The sequence below is a fragment of the Muntiacus reevesi genome, chromosome 1, assembly GCF_963930625.1.
Source record: "Muntiacus reevesi chromosome 1, mMunRee1.1, whole genome shotgun sequence".
Taxonomy (NCBI): Eukaryota; Metazoa; Chordata; class Mammalia; order Artiodactyla; family Cervidae; genus Muntiacus; species Muntiacus reevesi.
In genome coordinates this window covers 197,125,714-197,141,674 of record NC_089249.1, presented here as the reverse complement: position 1 = coordinate 197,141,674, position 15,961 = coordinate 197,125,714, and positions in this window count along the sequence as shown.

Here is a 15,961-nt window from a genome sequence, read left to right as displayed (position 1 = left end):
TCCACACACACACACAAAAAACAAACCAAAATAAAATAAGTTCAATTTTTAAATTATTGGAGTATAATTGTTTTACAATGTTGTGAGTTTCTGCTGAACATCGTGCATCAACTATATGTATACACATATCCCCTCCCTCTTGAGACCACCCCCCCCCCCGCACCCCCCCAACCCCCAGTTCCGATTTCATGGTGGCTGGCAGAAACGTTCTTGAATTAAACAAAGGCGACGGTTGCACCACATTTTGAATATGCTGGAAATCAGTGAGTTATCCATTTTACTATGATGAATTTCATGACTGTGAATTGCATCTGAATAATAATTAAAAAACAACTTTTTAAACCTGAAAGTTCTACATGGCAAGGACCACCTCAACCCTGAACAAATTGGATGGTTGGTCACTCTAGCTGTTGTAGGTGTAGTTTGGGGTGCAGATGGGCTGATATCGAGTGCCCGCTACCCTGTCCTGAGGGAGTCTTGCTACAGACATATCTGCTGTGAAGAACGGGCTCTGTGGTCAAAAGAGCCCAGGGTCCAGCAGCTTAATAAAGGCCCTGAGAAGTCCTGCAACTGCATCCTAGTTACGATTCCAATCTTTGGAACCATTCAAAGTTCTGGACATTAGCTGCATGCTCGAGGGCAAATCACATAGCTCTGTAAACCCTAGTTTGCTCTTCTGTAGAGAAAGATTTCCAATGAAGACCTACGTCGTGAGAGTGTCATGAGGATTCAGTGGGATGAGCTCTGGAAAGTGCTAGGGATCCTGAAGGTGCACAAGAGCTTTCATTATTATTAGAAAAAAAAGAAAACCAAAAAAAAAAAAAAAACCCCACAAAACAAACAGAAACATTAGTAAAAAGGTTAATTCTATCTAACTGGTATTTTCCAAACCTATTAAACCAAGTGACCTATTTTCCCCTCATAATATCGACTAACACCCCTCACCTTGGGAAATGAAATTTACTATTAGGAATTGTCCTGGTGAGGGGAGAGATAAATTAACAGGCTGCTATTAACATACACACATTGTGTACATGCATGCTCAGTTGCTTCAGTCATGTCTGACTCTTTGCGACCCCATGGACTGCAGCTCATCAGGCTCCTCTGTCCATGCGATTATCCCGGCGAGAATGCTGGAGTGGGTTACCATGACCTCCTCCAGGGGATCTTCCCGACCCAGAGATCGAACCTGCATCTCCTGTGTCTTCTGCATTGCAGGCGGATTCTTCACCATTAAGCCACCAAGGAAGCCCATCATATACACATTACTATATTTAAAATGGATGACCAATAAGGACCTACTGTATAGCACAGAGAACTACACAATATTTTATAATAACCTACTCTTAAGGGAAAAGAATCTGGAAATATACAAACGTATAGCTGAATCACTTTGCTGTTCAGCTGAACACACTATTGTAAATAAATTATATTAATACTTCAATAAAGAAAAAGTAAAATCAAAAAGGGAAAAAGAACTGTTCTGGTGTATTGCCAAGGAGGGCTTCCCAGGTTGTGCAGTGGTAAAAAATTTTGCCTGCTAATGCAGGAGATGCAAGAGACATGGGTTCAATCCTTGGGTCAGGAAGATCCCTCAGAGGAGGAAATGGCAACCCACTGCAGTATTCTTGCCTGGAGAATCCCATGAACAGAGGAGCTTGGGGGGCTTCAGTCCGTAGGGTTGTAAAGTCAGACACAACTGAGTGAACACAGCACAGCATTTCCAAGGAGGTGGCTCTGAAATAAACTTCTTTGCAGCAAACAATCCCACGATGAAGCTGCAGATGTGTTCTCACGGAAGACTTGTGAAGTGTGGCATAAACGCAGGATTAGGTGTCTGGGTCTGGGGTTGGACTGGTTAAAGGGGAGCAGTTTTAATTCAAGGTGGGGGGCACCAGAGAACACTTGGTCTCCTAGAACCAGAGTTTAAAACCTCAGCACCGAATGATTCCAAAGACAAGTCTTGAAGTAGCATTCAGCTAAATAGCAGACCATTATACAGCCATGAAAAAGGATGAGATGCAGCAGTATGGGCAGATGTTGGAGAATGGCTGTGATCTACACATTAAATGACAAAAACGTAAACACAGAACATTGAACTCTGTTGACAGTGTTTTTAAAGGGGGATATTTTTTTCAAAGGGGGATAAACTTACACACGTATTACCTTTTAAATACGTAAACATGGGGGTACTCTTTTGCCCCCTTCTGATGCCTATGTCAGAAGCTTTCTCTATCTCCTTTATACTTTAATAAAACTTTATTACACACACACACAAAATAAATAAATAAATAAATACGTAAACATTTACTGAGTGCTTATGATGTGCCAGGTAATTCCCTATCATTTGTCAATATATTCTCAATTCTTCTTCGTGATAACTCGTATTATTGGTCCAACATGTTACATATGAGTTATCTCTTGCTGCACTACAAATCATCTCCATATTTAGCAGTTTAAAATGACAAACATTCATGATCTCAGATAGTTATTGTAGGTCAGGAACCTGGATGCAGCTTCGCTGGGTGGTTCTAGTTCACAGTCTCTCAGAAGGTTGTGGGCAAGTTGTCGGCTGCTCTTACCTGAAGACTCGAGTGGAGAAAGAGTCTTGCTCTCTTTTTCCCTTCCTTCCTTCCCTCCCCCCTCTTTCTTTCCTTCCTCCCACCTGTTTTGTTCTTTCTTTCTTTCTTCTTCCTTTCCTTCTTCCTTCCTTTCTCTCTTCCTTTTCTTTCTAAACTTGTGTTCTAAACTTGTGGTAAAAACACTTAACATGAGATATATCCTCCTGACAAAATTTCAAGCTTATGACAGAGAATTGTTAACAGCAGGTACCACACTGCTCAGTAGATCTCTGGAACTTATCCAGTTTGAAACACTGAAACTTTACACCCATCAGACAGCGCCTCCCCATGGGGAAGAGCTCACCTCTAAGCTCACTCATGTAGTTAGCAGGTCTCAGCTCCGCGAGGGCTACTGGCTGGAGACTTCTGTTCTTCACCCCATGGGCTGTTTAACAAGCAGCTTGTGTGTCCTTTTGACGTGACATCAGGGACCAGGCAGTTGGCCACCCCCATGCACTTGAGACAGAAGCCTCTGTCTTTTGTCACTTAAGCTCAGCAGTGACAACATCTCATCAATTCTTTTTTTTAGTTTAAATTTTTTTTTAATTTATTTGGCTGCTGCAGGTCTTAGCTGCAGCACAGAGGATCTTTGACCTTCATTGTGGATGTGGGATCTTTGATCTTAGTTGCAGCAAGTGGAATCTAGTTCCCTGACCAGGGGTTGAACCTGGTCTCCCTGCACTGGGAGCATGGAGTCCGAGGCACTGGGCCACCAGGGAAGTCCCTCATCAGCTCTGATGTCATTGAAAGAAGGGTGTCAGTAAGTCCAGCCCACACTTGTGGGGAGATGATTACATAAGGAAGTAGATATGATGAAGTGGGGATTGTTGAGGGCTGTCTTCTCGGAGGTGCATTTTAGAAGCTGACAACCACTCTGGGGGTGGGGTACAGAAGCGTTCAGTCAAACTCATAGAACCAGCTAATAAACTGCAGAGTTGGGATATGAACCCAGGAGGTCTGGCTTTGACACCCATGTGCTTGACCTCCAACCTTTCCTATATCTCGTCCATGCTCTGGGGCAGCATGCTTGTATACACAGAGAATATTCCTGAAAAAAAAAATCAATATAAACTAAGACTACACATGAAATGAAATTAAAAGATGCTTGCTCCTTGGAAGAAGAGCTATGACAAACCTAGACAGCATATTAAAAAGCAGAGATATCACTTTGCCAACGAAGATCCATGTAGTCAAAACTGTCAAAGCTATGATTTTTTCTGTAGTCATGTACAGATGTGAGAGCTGGACCATAAAGAAGGCTGAGTGCCGAATAATGGATGCTTTTGAACTGTGGTGTTGGAAAAGACTCTTGAGAGTCCCTTGGACTGCAAGGAGATCTAACCAGTCAATCCTAAAGGAAACCAACCCTGAATACTCACTGGAAGGACTGATGCTGAAGCTGAAGCTCTAATACTTGGGCCACCTGATGTGAAGAGCCGACTCTTTGGAAAAGACTAATCCTGGGAAATATTGAGGGTAGGAGGAGAAGGGGGTGACAGGGTGAGATGGTTGGATGGCGTCATCGACTCAGTGGACATGAGTTTGAGCAAATTCTGAGAGATGGTAAGGGACAGGGAAGCCTGGTGAGCTACAGTCCACGGGGTCGGAAAGAGGTGGACATGACTGAGCAAATGAACAGTAAGAAAAAATACACATAACAGGAAAAGGGAAGACTAGCTCTTCTCTGCAGATCCTTTCACCCTATTGAGGCCGTCTGTCTTTGTGTTTACCAAAAATGCAAGTATTACTTTTCCAATCTATTTTCTTTTTTGGTCAAAAAACCCCAGAGGCATAATAAAATGAAAGGATATTTTCTGCCCAAATATAAAACAAAAATTGAACCAAAAAGAAAAAGAAACCAAAAAAAAAAAGGTCAACCACATGTTTACAAGAAAAGAATTAGCCAGTAAAACCACAAAACCACTAAAAACTAGATGCATCCAAGAATGGTACGAAAATACGTCCTCCTGGGAGCTTTCCACATCTCCTGGAGAGCATTTAGCCTACGTAGCTGTTAAAACTTTTATCCTCCCCTCCCAGATGGAATTCTTCCTAATTGGCTGTTTTTACTTAGCTAATAACTGTTAATTAACCGGTGCTGTTAGAACTTTCAAGGCTGTTGAAGTTCTGGTGGATGGTTTTGAGAGCCACTGATTGGGCGCAGACCTGAGTGTGAGCATCTGATCCTTTCAAAGGTAGCATAAAAGGGCAATTTCCATAATGACGGGTTTTCTGATTGGTGAATTTTGTGTACAAGGCACCTGCGTGCCACAAAGATCTTCATTTTCCTCTGGCTTTCTCCATGTCTGTCACATTTCTCCAAGACACCAAGTCATTTCCATGGCAAACTGCTGTGACCTCGAACAGCCTTGGAAGGGGCAGGCTGAATACACATGAAACAACATTTTTGAAAAATAACCCTGCGTTTTCAGCCAACTGCATTAACCACTTCCAGGCAACCGGGAAGCAGGGCAATAGAATGGCTGTACCTATGTTCCACAGTGACTGCCAGTGGATGGAAGAAGGAAAGAAAAGGGGGACGAAAAGAAAAAAAAGATGAACTAGAGGAAAATGAAAGGGGAATGAGATCGAAAGAATTTTTTTAAAAAATCAGGAAGAAAGACACTTCAATGACACAAACTTTCAAGCACTCTTACTGTCCGCTTTATAAAAATGAACCTAAGACCTAAATATTCTTAGCTTACACTTCCCTTGGTCCAGTGGTTAAGCATCCACCTGTCAATGCTGGGGACATGGGTTGGATTCCTGGTCCAGAGAGATCCCACATGCTGTGGGACAACTAAGTATGTGCATCACAACTACTGAGCCTGGGAGCTGCAAGTACTGAGTCCACGCCTGCAACTACTGAAGCTCGTGTTTCCTAGAGCTTGCACTCAACAATAAAAGCCACAGTAATAGGAAGCCTGTGCGTCATGACTGGAGACTAACCATCCCTTCCTGCAATTCGGAGGTCAAGAAGAAACAGAACTAGACTTGGAACAACAGACTAGTTCCAAATCAGGAAATAAGTAGATCAAGGGTGTATACTTTCACCCTGCTTATTTAACTTATATGCAGAGTACATCATGAGAAATACCGGGCTAGATGAAGGACAAGCTGGAATCAAGATTGTCAAGAGAAATATCAATAACCTCAGATATGCAGATGACACCACACTTATGGCAGAAAGTGAAGAACTAAAGAGCCTCTTGATGAAAGTGAGAGAGGAGGGTGAAAAAGTTGGCTTCAAACTTAACATTCAGAAAACTAAGATCATGGCATCCAGCCCCATCACTTCATGGCAAATAAACGGAGAAAGAGTGAGAGACTTTATTTTTTTTGGCTCCCAAATCACTGCAGATGGTGACTGCAGCCATGAAATTAAAAGACGCTTGCTCCTTGGAAGAAATGCTATGATCAACCTAGATAGCATATTAAAAAGCAGAGACATTACTTTGCCAACAAAGGTCCATCTAGTCAAAGCTACGGTTTTTCCATTAGTCATGTATGGATGTGAGAGTTGGGCTATAAAGAAAGCTGAGCACCAAAGAATTGATACTTTTGAACTGTGGTGTTTGAGAAGACTCTTGAGAGTCCCCTGAACTGCAAGGAGATATAACCAGTCCATACTAAAGGAAATCAGTCCTGAATATTCACTGGAAGGACTGATGCTGAAGCTGAAACTCCAATACTTTGGCCACCTGATGCAAAGAACTGACTCATTGGAAAATACCCTGATGCTGAGAAAGACTGAAGGCGGGAGGAGAAGGGGACGACAAAGGATGAGAGGGTTGGATGGTATCACCAACTCGATGGACATGAATTTGAGTAAGCTCTGGGAGTTGGTGATGAACAGGGAAGCCGGGGGTGCTGCAGTCCATGGGGTCGCAGAGTCGGACACGACTGAGCGACTGAACTGAACTGAACTGTGTTTTGGAGAGGACGTGACTGTGTTTCTTTTTTCCCAGACAATGGCTGTTTCAGAATATACACTTTTCATGCTCAGGGAAGTCCACCCTGAGATTAAAAACAAAGATGTAATAAAATTCCTGAAGTTCTTAAAGTTATGGAGGATTCTGGTTTTCTCCTAGATTTTCAATTTATGAAGTGGTCAGTTCATATCAGGATGTATTTTTTTATGCTGTTATGAGGATAGATAATGAAATGTTAATTCATGTAATGATACAGATGAAAATCATCAGAGAGCAAGGCCATAACAGGAAGTCAGAGGATAAAATCTAAAACTGAGGCTAGAAGGATACATACACCCCAAAGTTCACAGCAGCACTGTTTACAATACCAGAACACAAAAGCAATTTAAGTGTCCATTGACAGAGGAATGGATAAAGAAGATATAGTACATATATAGGATGGAATATTATTCAGCTGTAAAAAGAAAAAAAAAAAGAAAGGATGCAATTTGCAGCAACGTGGATGGGCCTAGAGATTGTCATACTAAGTTAAGTAAGTCAGAGAAAGACAAGTATCTTATAATATCGTTTATCTGGAGAATCTAAAAAAATGACACAAATGAGCTTATTTACAAAACAGAAATAGTCACAGACATAGAGAACAATCTTACAGGTCTTGCAAGCATACGGTTATATATATATATAACTGACTCACTTGGCTGGACACCTGAAACTAACACAGTACTGTAAATCAACTATATTCCAATATGAAATGAAAAATTAAATTAAAAAACCTGAGGCTAATATCAAAGGAAAGACTCAAGGTGTTGATAATTGTTGGCTCCTGGGGAAGGGACACCCGTGGAATTTGAGGAGTCAGAGGTGGAACAGGGCATTTTTTTTTTGCTTTGTTACAAATCTTCCTGATACTCAAACAACAACAAAACAAGGGGTATGAATTACCTTAATCGAAAAGTAAAAACTTAGGACTTCCTTGTTGGTCTGTGGGTTAAGACTCTGTGCTCCCAGTGCAAGGGGCCCAGGTTTGATCCCTGGTTGGGAAACTAAGACCCCACATGCCACCTGGCCCAGTCAAAAAAAAAAAGTAAAGACTTTAAAACACAGCAGACAAATGTTAGGGCACTCCATCTGTGCTGCATGCCATAGACACCCCAGATGCCATGTCATATTCACTCTGGCTGGGTGCAAGAGACGCGCACTCCCACGAAGGGGAGCTGGGAGGAAAGTTACAGTTTTCCTCTGGAAGAACAAATGAGAATCACCCTGGGGCATATATAGTAGGAATCTCTGAACCACCACCCCTTGTATCCAATCCAGCCTCTACCTGAATTTGTGGAGTTTTTTTGCTTTGGTATTTTTTTTTAACTTTGTTTTATTGAGGTATAATTGGCATGGTAACCCACTCCAGTATTCTTGCCTGGAGAATTCCATGGACAGAGAAGCCTGGCAAGCTAAGGTTCATAGGCTAGCAAAGAATCAGACACAAATTGAAGTGACTTAGCACGCATGCGATTGACATAATATGTTTCAGATGTACAACATAACAATTCCATATCAGAATATACTGCAAAATGGCCACCACAATGTCTAGTTAATCATCACTTTACATAGCTACATTTTTTTTTCTTGTGAGGAGGCTTTTTAAGATCGACTTTCTTAGCAGCTTTTTAAAAAAATATTTATTTATTTATTGGCTGCACTGGGTCTTTCTCTCAGTGCACAGGCTTCTCATTGCAGTGGCTTCTCTTGTCATAAAGCACAGGCTCGAGGGCTGGGGCTTCAGTAGTTGAGACACACGGGCTTAGCTGCCCTGCAGTGTGTGGAATCTTCCCAGACCAGGGACTGAACTTGTGTCCCCTGCATTGTGAATGCTCATTCTCAACCACTAGAAAACCAGGGAAGTCCAAGCAGCTTTCAAGTCTGTAATAGAATACTATTAACTGAAGTCACATGCTGTGTGTTACATCCTTACAGATTTTATAACTGGAAATTTGCGCCTTTTGACCACCTCACCCGTCTCCCCGTCCCCCACTTCTGAAAACCAAACATCTGCTCTCTGTGTTCTGTTTTGATTCTATATATAAGTGAGATCATACAGTATTTGTCTTCCTGTCTGACATTTCAGTAAGCATGATGTCTGAAAGATCCATCCATATAGTCTCAATTGCCAGAATTTCCTTCTTTTTAATGATTGCGAAGTACAGCATTCTTGATATGCACATGGATATGTATCATTTTGTTGTTCAGGTGCTACATCGTGTCCAACTCTCTGTGCCCCACAAACTGTAGCTCGCCAGGCTCCTCTGTCCTCCACCATCTCCTTCAGTTTGCTTAAATTCATGTCCATTGAATCGATGATGCTATCTGACCATCTCATCCTCTGCTACCCCTTCCCCTTTTGCCTGCAATCCTTATTAGCATCAGAATCTTTTCCAATGAGTTGGCTCTTCACATTAAGTGGCCAAAGCATTGGCACTTCAGCCTCAGCATCAGTCCTTCCAGTGAATATTCAGGGTTGATTTCCTTTAGGGTTGAATGGTTTGATCTTCTTGCTGTCCAAGGGACTCTCAAGAGCCTTCTACAGCACCACAATGAAAAAGCCTCAATTCTTCAGCACTCAGCTTTCTTTATGGTCCAACTCTCACATCCATACATGACTACTGGGAAAACCACTGCTTTGACTATATGGACCTTTGTTGGCAAAGTGATGTTTCTGCTTTTTAATATGCTAGGTCTGTCATAGCTTTCCTTCCAAGGAGCAAGCGTCTTTTAATTTCAAGGCTGCAGTCACTGACCAGTGATTTTAAAGCCCAAGAAAATAAAATCTGTCAGTTTCCACTTTTTCCCCTTCCGTTTGCCGTCAAATGATGAGACCAGATGTCATGATCTTAAGTTTTTTAATGTTGAGTCTCAAGTCAGTTTTTTCACTCTCCTCTTTCATCCTCATCAAGAGGCTCTTTAATTCCTCTTCACTTTCTGCCGTTAGAGTGATATCATCTGCATATGTGACATTGGTGATATTTCTCCCAGCAATCCTGATTCTAGCTTAATATATATCATATGTATACACACACACCCCATATCTTCTTTATCCATTCACTTCTCAATGGACACTTAGGTTGTCTCCAGGTCTTCTTGGCTATTATAAAGACTGCTGCAGTGGACACAGGAGTACAGATAGCTCTTTAAGCTAGTGTTTTCATTTCCTTCAGATATATAACCAAAAGTGGATTGCTGGATCATATAGTAGCTCTATTTTTAGCTTTTTTGAGGCGACTTTCATTTTGCCCTTGGCCCTGGAGGTGGGGGGGGGGAGTCTTTTGGGGTCAGCAGGGTTGGGGTGGACAGATTTTGCCAAATCAGGGCTTTTCTTTCTGCAGCCGCTGCCTCCGTGCAATCCTGTTTTCTACTGTCAGACTTTTCTCGATTAAAATGTGCTCAGTGGCCTGGAATCGACTCTGTCCCTCTGCTCGGAGAAGGGGCTCGTCCACCACCCGGAGGGCGTGGTCACTGCTGATGGCCACGATTGGTGGGGGATGAAAGGTCTCCGTTGCGAGCTTATCTAGGGCAGGTAGGAGAAAGGTGAGACGAGGTCAATACAGGGATTCTAGGGGGAGACACTGACTGCTCTTGCTACGTGTGGACCTCACTGGGAAGCAGGGCAGACAAACAGAGCTTGTAAAAGGCTTATTTGGGGAGCACTCAGGGATGACCCTGGGGAAGGGAGGAGTCAGAACCCGGTCTCCAAGGCAGAGAGGATGCCCTTCCCCCATGGAGACTCGGGGGTTGGGACCCCTCTCAGTATTGCCCTGAGATGGGGTGATGGGCGGGCAGCTTGATGCCCCCACGTGAGTGTGGGTGGCCCTGGGAAGGGAGGGTGAACCTAGATGTGGGGGGCTATTCAGGGGAGGCAGATCCCAAACCACCAGGAGCAGAGGTCCGCTTCCAGCAGCATTTCCGGAAGCTGTCAGTGTGCCCGTCAACCCTGAACGAGATCTGGGTGGACGTCCACTGAGATATTTCTGGATGGGCTTTTCCTGAGTGACGTACCTTTCTGTGGTGAGACAGTTGTGTGTGCACATGTGTGAGAATATCTGTGAGAAGGTGTGTGAGTGCCTGTGTGTGAGCACATGTGTATGCAATCCTGCGTCCAATGAGGATGCACAATAATGTGAGGTTGTTGTGTATACCCGTGCTGAGCCCATGTGTATATAATTATGTGTCTGTATAGAAATTTGTGCGTGAGTGCATCTGTGTGACTAAAATTGTGTATCTATAAGAGGGTGTATGTGACTTGAGTGTGTGACCCAATTGTGGGTCTGTAGGAGGGTGTGTTTGAGGGGGTGAATGGGTATGACTGTGGGAGAATGTGTGCATGTGTGTGAGCGCAGATGAGTATATATGTGAGTGTGTACATGTGAAGGTGCGTGTGTGTGTGTGTGTGTGTGTGTGCACGAAACTCTATCTGTCCAGGACTAGCAAGGTGGCTGCACAGTCATTAGGGACCCAGGCTCCTTCCCTCTTATTGCGTTGCCTCCTCACTGTTCAGCTCCCTTCCTATCCAAGGTGATTGCTTCAGATCTCAGCCTCCCACTAGGAAAAGGGGGTCCCAATCTCCTTTCCGTTAGGGGCATGACTCTACAGTGAGCCCCGCATTACCTGTATCCACATTCCACAGGTCAGGATGTAGGCAGATGGCCACATGTTGCAACAAGGGGGCCTGGGAGATGATTTTTGGCTGAGGGGCTGGAAGAAGAGAGTCAGAATGGCTCCTGGTGACACTGGCTCTCCAGCTCCAGGTGACTCGGTGCTCTGCAGGGTGACACTGCTCAGCCACGGATGGGAACCACCCAGAAGGCTCCAGAGACAGTAGAACACTCCTGGTCTTGTCTCTTGACAGAGCAGGGTGTTGGGGTGGTGGTTGTTCAGTCGCTCATCACATCCAACTCTTTGTGACCCCAAGGACTGCAGCATGCCAGGCTCCCCTTCACCATTTCCTGGAGTTTGCTCAAACTCAAGTCCATTGAGTCAATGATGCCATCCAACCATCTCATCCTCTGTCGCCCTCTTCTCCTCCTGCCCTCAATCTTTCCCAGCATCAGGGTCTTTTCAATGAGCTGGCTGTTCACATCAGGTGACCCAAGTACTAGAGCTTCAGCTTTAGCATAAGTCTTTCCTATGAATGTTGAGGGTTGGGCAATAAGTCTTTACTGACTGAACACACTTGCTGCGTGCCTGGCCAGGAGCTGTTTTAGGCAGTGGGATGCAACTGCGAGAGGAGGCGGAAGCAGACTGAGAATGCATGGAGCAGGGCATGTGATGAAAAGCAGTGAGTCAGGCTAACACCTGCCCAGCTTTTAGAACTCAGCTCCAGGGACCTCTCCCGACCTCCCTGCCTAGGCCAGTCCCACTAGCAAACCCTTTACACTGACATACGTTGGGTCTCTCTGTCTGACTGCAGGTTTCCCATGGTCTTCCTGCACAGACCTCATCTGGTTCTGCATATCTTCACGTCTTCAGCATCTAGCACGATGCCTGACGTAAGTGCTGTAGCTCCATATGAATTTCACCAAAAGTTAAGGAGTGCAATGCATGAAGAGATGGATGGGTGGAAAGAGAATGACTGCCCTCCTGCTCTGGAAGCAGGAGTGGAGGTGGGGTGGGATGGGAAGGCAGGGGCAGCCAGTGATGTCACAAGAGGTGACTGGGAGGAAGGTTCTGGAAGGCTGCATGGGATAGAAGGGCTGTTGGGAAGGAGAACTGCCCGCCTTCCTGCCTCTCATCACCACCACCATCGACGGCGACGAGGGCTGGGAAGGGGCAGCCCATGTTCAGGTTTCCAGGAGGAGCAACTTGTTTGTCATTTCTGTGGAAGAAGAAAACACCCCGAGTGCCCAGATGTCTCTGCAACCCATGCTTTGCTGTGATGGCCAGAACCATACCTGGTGAAAAGTGGAAGGTGCCAGTGCTGTGGGAGGTGGGGGTGCATCCGGGTCCTCTGGGATTTGCTGTCTGACAGTCATACTTGACTTTCAATATATCTGTGTGTGTGCTCAATCTCTCAGTCATGTCCTACTCTGCGGCCCCACGGACTGTAGCACTCCAGGCTCCTCTGCCCAGGCAGGAATACTGGACTGGGGTGCCGTTTCCTACTCCAGGGAACCTTCCTGACCCAGGGACTGAACTTGTATCTCCTACAACTCTTGCATGGGCAGGCGGATTCTCTACCACTAGCACCAACTGGGAAGCCCTCGATAAGCAGTATGTCAGTGTAACATTCAGGCATATTTCACTAGGAGTTGGATTCACCTCAAACACACATTTTGGCCTTGAGCTAGATTCTCAATGTCTTTTTCTACTGCATCTTCTAAGTGGTTGCTGCTGGTGTACAAGAATGCTATTGGTTTTTAAATATTGATTTTCTATAATCACCTTAAAGAACTGGGGTTTTTTTCCTTTTTCTTAGATGTTTTATTTATTTATTTATTATTTTTTAAAAACTGGCTGTGCCAAGCAGCATACAGGATCTTAATTCCCCAACCAGGGATTGAACCTGCACCCCCTGCATTGAAAGTGCAGAGTCTTAATTGCCAGGGGAGTCCCAGAACTTTTTATTTCTAATAGCTTTTCAGTTGATTGAATATCTATAGGGACAGTCAATCACATGCAATGGCGATGTTGCCTGTTTTCAATCTTAATTCCTCTCCCTTCCTTTTCTTGTCTTATTGCATTGACTAAGGACCTCCACATCAATGGTGACTAGTAGAAGTGACAGCTGATGTGTTCATCTTCTTTCTGACTTCATGGAAATTCTTCTGATGGTTCTGTTGTCATTGTTAAATATAATATTCATAGTTCTAGTAGACAGCCTTTATCAAGTTATGCAGACACTTCCATTTCTTATGGGCTAAGAGATTTTCATTTAAAAAGTGGATATTTCATCAAATTATATCTTGAGATGATATAGTTTTCACTCTTGTCCCTTAAATTCAATAAGAATTCGTAATCCATTGCTATAATGAACCCTACAGGGCTTTTAAAATTGTGAAACACATTTTGCATATAAAATGATGCACAAAACATTTTAAGTACAGTTTAATAAATAGCTATACATGTCTGTGTACCTACTTCACTTTATGAAATAGAGTATTACTAGTAACTTAGAAGTCTTCTGTGTCCTTCCTACCTTTTTCTCCTGTTCCAATGAGGTAACACTGTTCTGAATTGCCCGCAGAGCTTTTCCTTCTCGTTTTACCAGTTAAACAAGGACTGACTAATGTTGCCTGCTTGTGAACTTTATACAAATAAAATCATACTGCCATCTGCTTCTTTACCAGCATCAAGGCTGGGAGATGCACCCAGGGTTTGTGTCTGTTCCTACATTTTCATCACTGCATAGTATTTTATGATGGTTGCATCCATTCTGTCGATGAATTTTCGGGCTGTTTCCACTTTGCAGTTCTTATGAACACAGCCGCTATGATTATTCTTGCCCTTGTCTCCTGGGGCAGATATGCAAGAGTGTCACTTAGGTATACGTGTGTGTGCGCTCAGCTGCTTCAGTCATGTCTGACTCTGTGCGGCCCTGCAAACTGTAGCCCGCCAGGCTCCTTTGTCCATGGGATTCTCCAGGCAAGAATACTGGAGTGGACTGCCATGCCCTCTTCCCTGACCTGGGGATCAAACCCTTGACTCCTGTGTCTCCTGCATTGCAGGCAGATTCTTTACTCACTAAGCCATCTGGGAAGCCCTTGGGTATATATATCTGGGAGTAAAAATGCCAGGTCAGGGATATGCATGTGTTCACTTTGAACCATTAATGCCACAATGCTTCCCCAACGGGCCATGCCATCTTTAGCTCCCCCAGCAAGGGAGGAGAGCTCCCATTCTTCTTCCTCTCCAGCATCTGATGCATTTTTGCACATCTACTGGAGGTAAAGTGATATCTCACTGGGGTCTTAATGTGCATTTCCCTTATTACCAAGGAACCTGAGCATCCTGTCCTGGGTTTATAATGCATTCAGTTCTGTGAACTCTCTGTTCAAGGCTTGTCTTTTTTAGTATTTATTTACTTATTTAGCTGTGCCAGATATTAGTTGCAACATGCAAGATCTTTAATGGCAACATGCAGGATCTTTTAGTTTCAGTGTATGGAATCTTTAATTTGTGGCATGCAAAAATCTAACTGTGGCATGCAAAATTTTCAGTTGCGGTGTTTGAACTCTTAGTTGCAGCATGTGGGATTTAGTTCCTTGAGCAGGGATCGAATGCAGGACACCTGCATTGGGAACTTGGAGCTTTAACCACTGGACCACCAGGTAAGTCCCCCAAATTCTCCATTTTAAAGTGAATACTTCAGTGGCATGCAGTACATCCACAGTAATGTAATTCCAAAATATTTTCAACACCCCAAAAGGAAACCATGTGTATGTTAAACAGCCATTCCCCGCCCCCCTCCCTCAGCCTCAGGCAGCCACAAACCCACTCTGTCTGTGCAGATTTGCCTGTCTGGATGTTTCCTACAAATGGACTCACACACTCTGTGCCTTTTGGTACCTGGCTTCTTTCTCTCAGCCTGATGCTTTTGAAGTGCCTCCTGTTACTGTGTTCATTGATCTTTGTTCCCTGGCTGTTTCCACCAACTAGAGTGTTGGTTTCAGGAGGGATTTCTGTCCATCTGGTTGCCCACTAGCTAGAGCCCTGCCTGACTCACAGTAGTAGATGATCAGGAAACACCGGGGAGGAGACAGGCTGACCCCCAGGGTGGAGCCCCTCCCGCCCCCTTGCTGAGCGTGCAGGATGGGTTCCTGGTATTGGTGAAGCCAGACGAGACCAGCGCAGGCCCGCTGACGGCCACAGGCGCCTGGGGACTGTGTGACCCGAGACCTCTCTCTCATCTTCCTGTTTTCAGGGCCTTGGTGGTCAACTCTGGGTTAGGCTGCTGGCATTTTTTCGTCGTGTCTGCCCAGGAGGTAATGACCTCTTAGACTAGAGATGCAGAACTTTTTTTTTCTTGAGTCACATACATGGATTCATCTGCCTGCCCAGTCACCTTCTGTATTTGTTGTCCAGGATCTTGATTTTTTTTATTTAATTTTATGTCTTGGAGAACGTTCCATTTCGGGAAGCGTGAATCAACATTTCTGGTGTTTTTTAATTGAGGTGAGAGTCGCATAAGGTGAAATTAACCATTTTAAGATAAGCGGCTGGGTGGCATCTAGTACATTCACAACCTTGAGCAACCTTTGTTTCTGTTTAGTTCCAAAACATTTCCATCGCCCCACAAGGAAACTCTGTGCCCACAAAAAGTCACTCCTCATTCCCTCCCCAGCCCCCTGGCAACCACAAACGCACTCTGTCTCTATGAATGTTTATATAAATGGACTCACACACTGCGTGTCCTTCTGT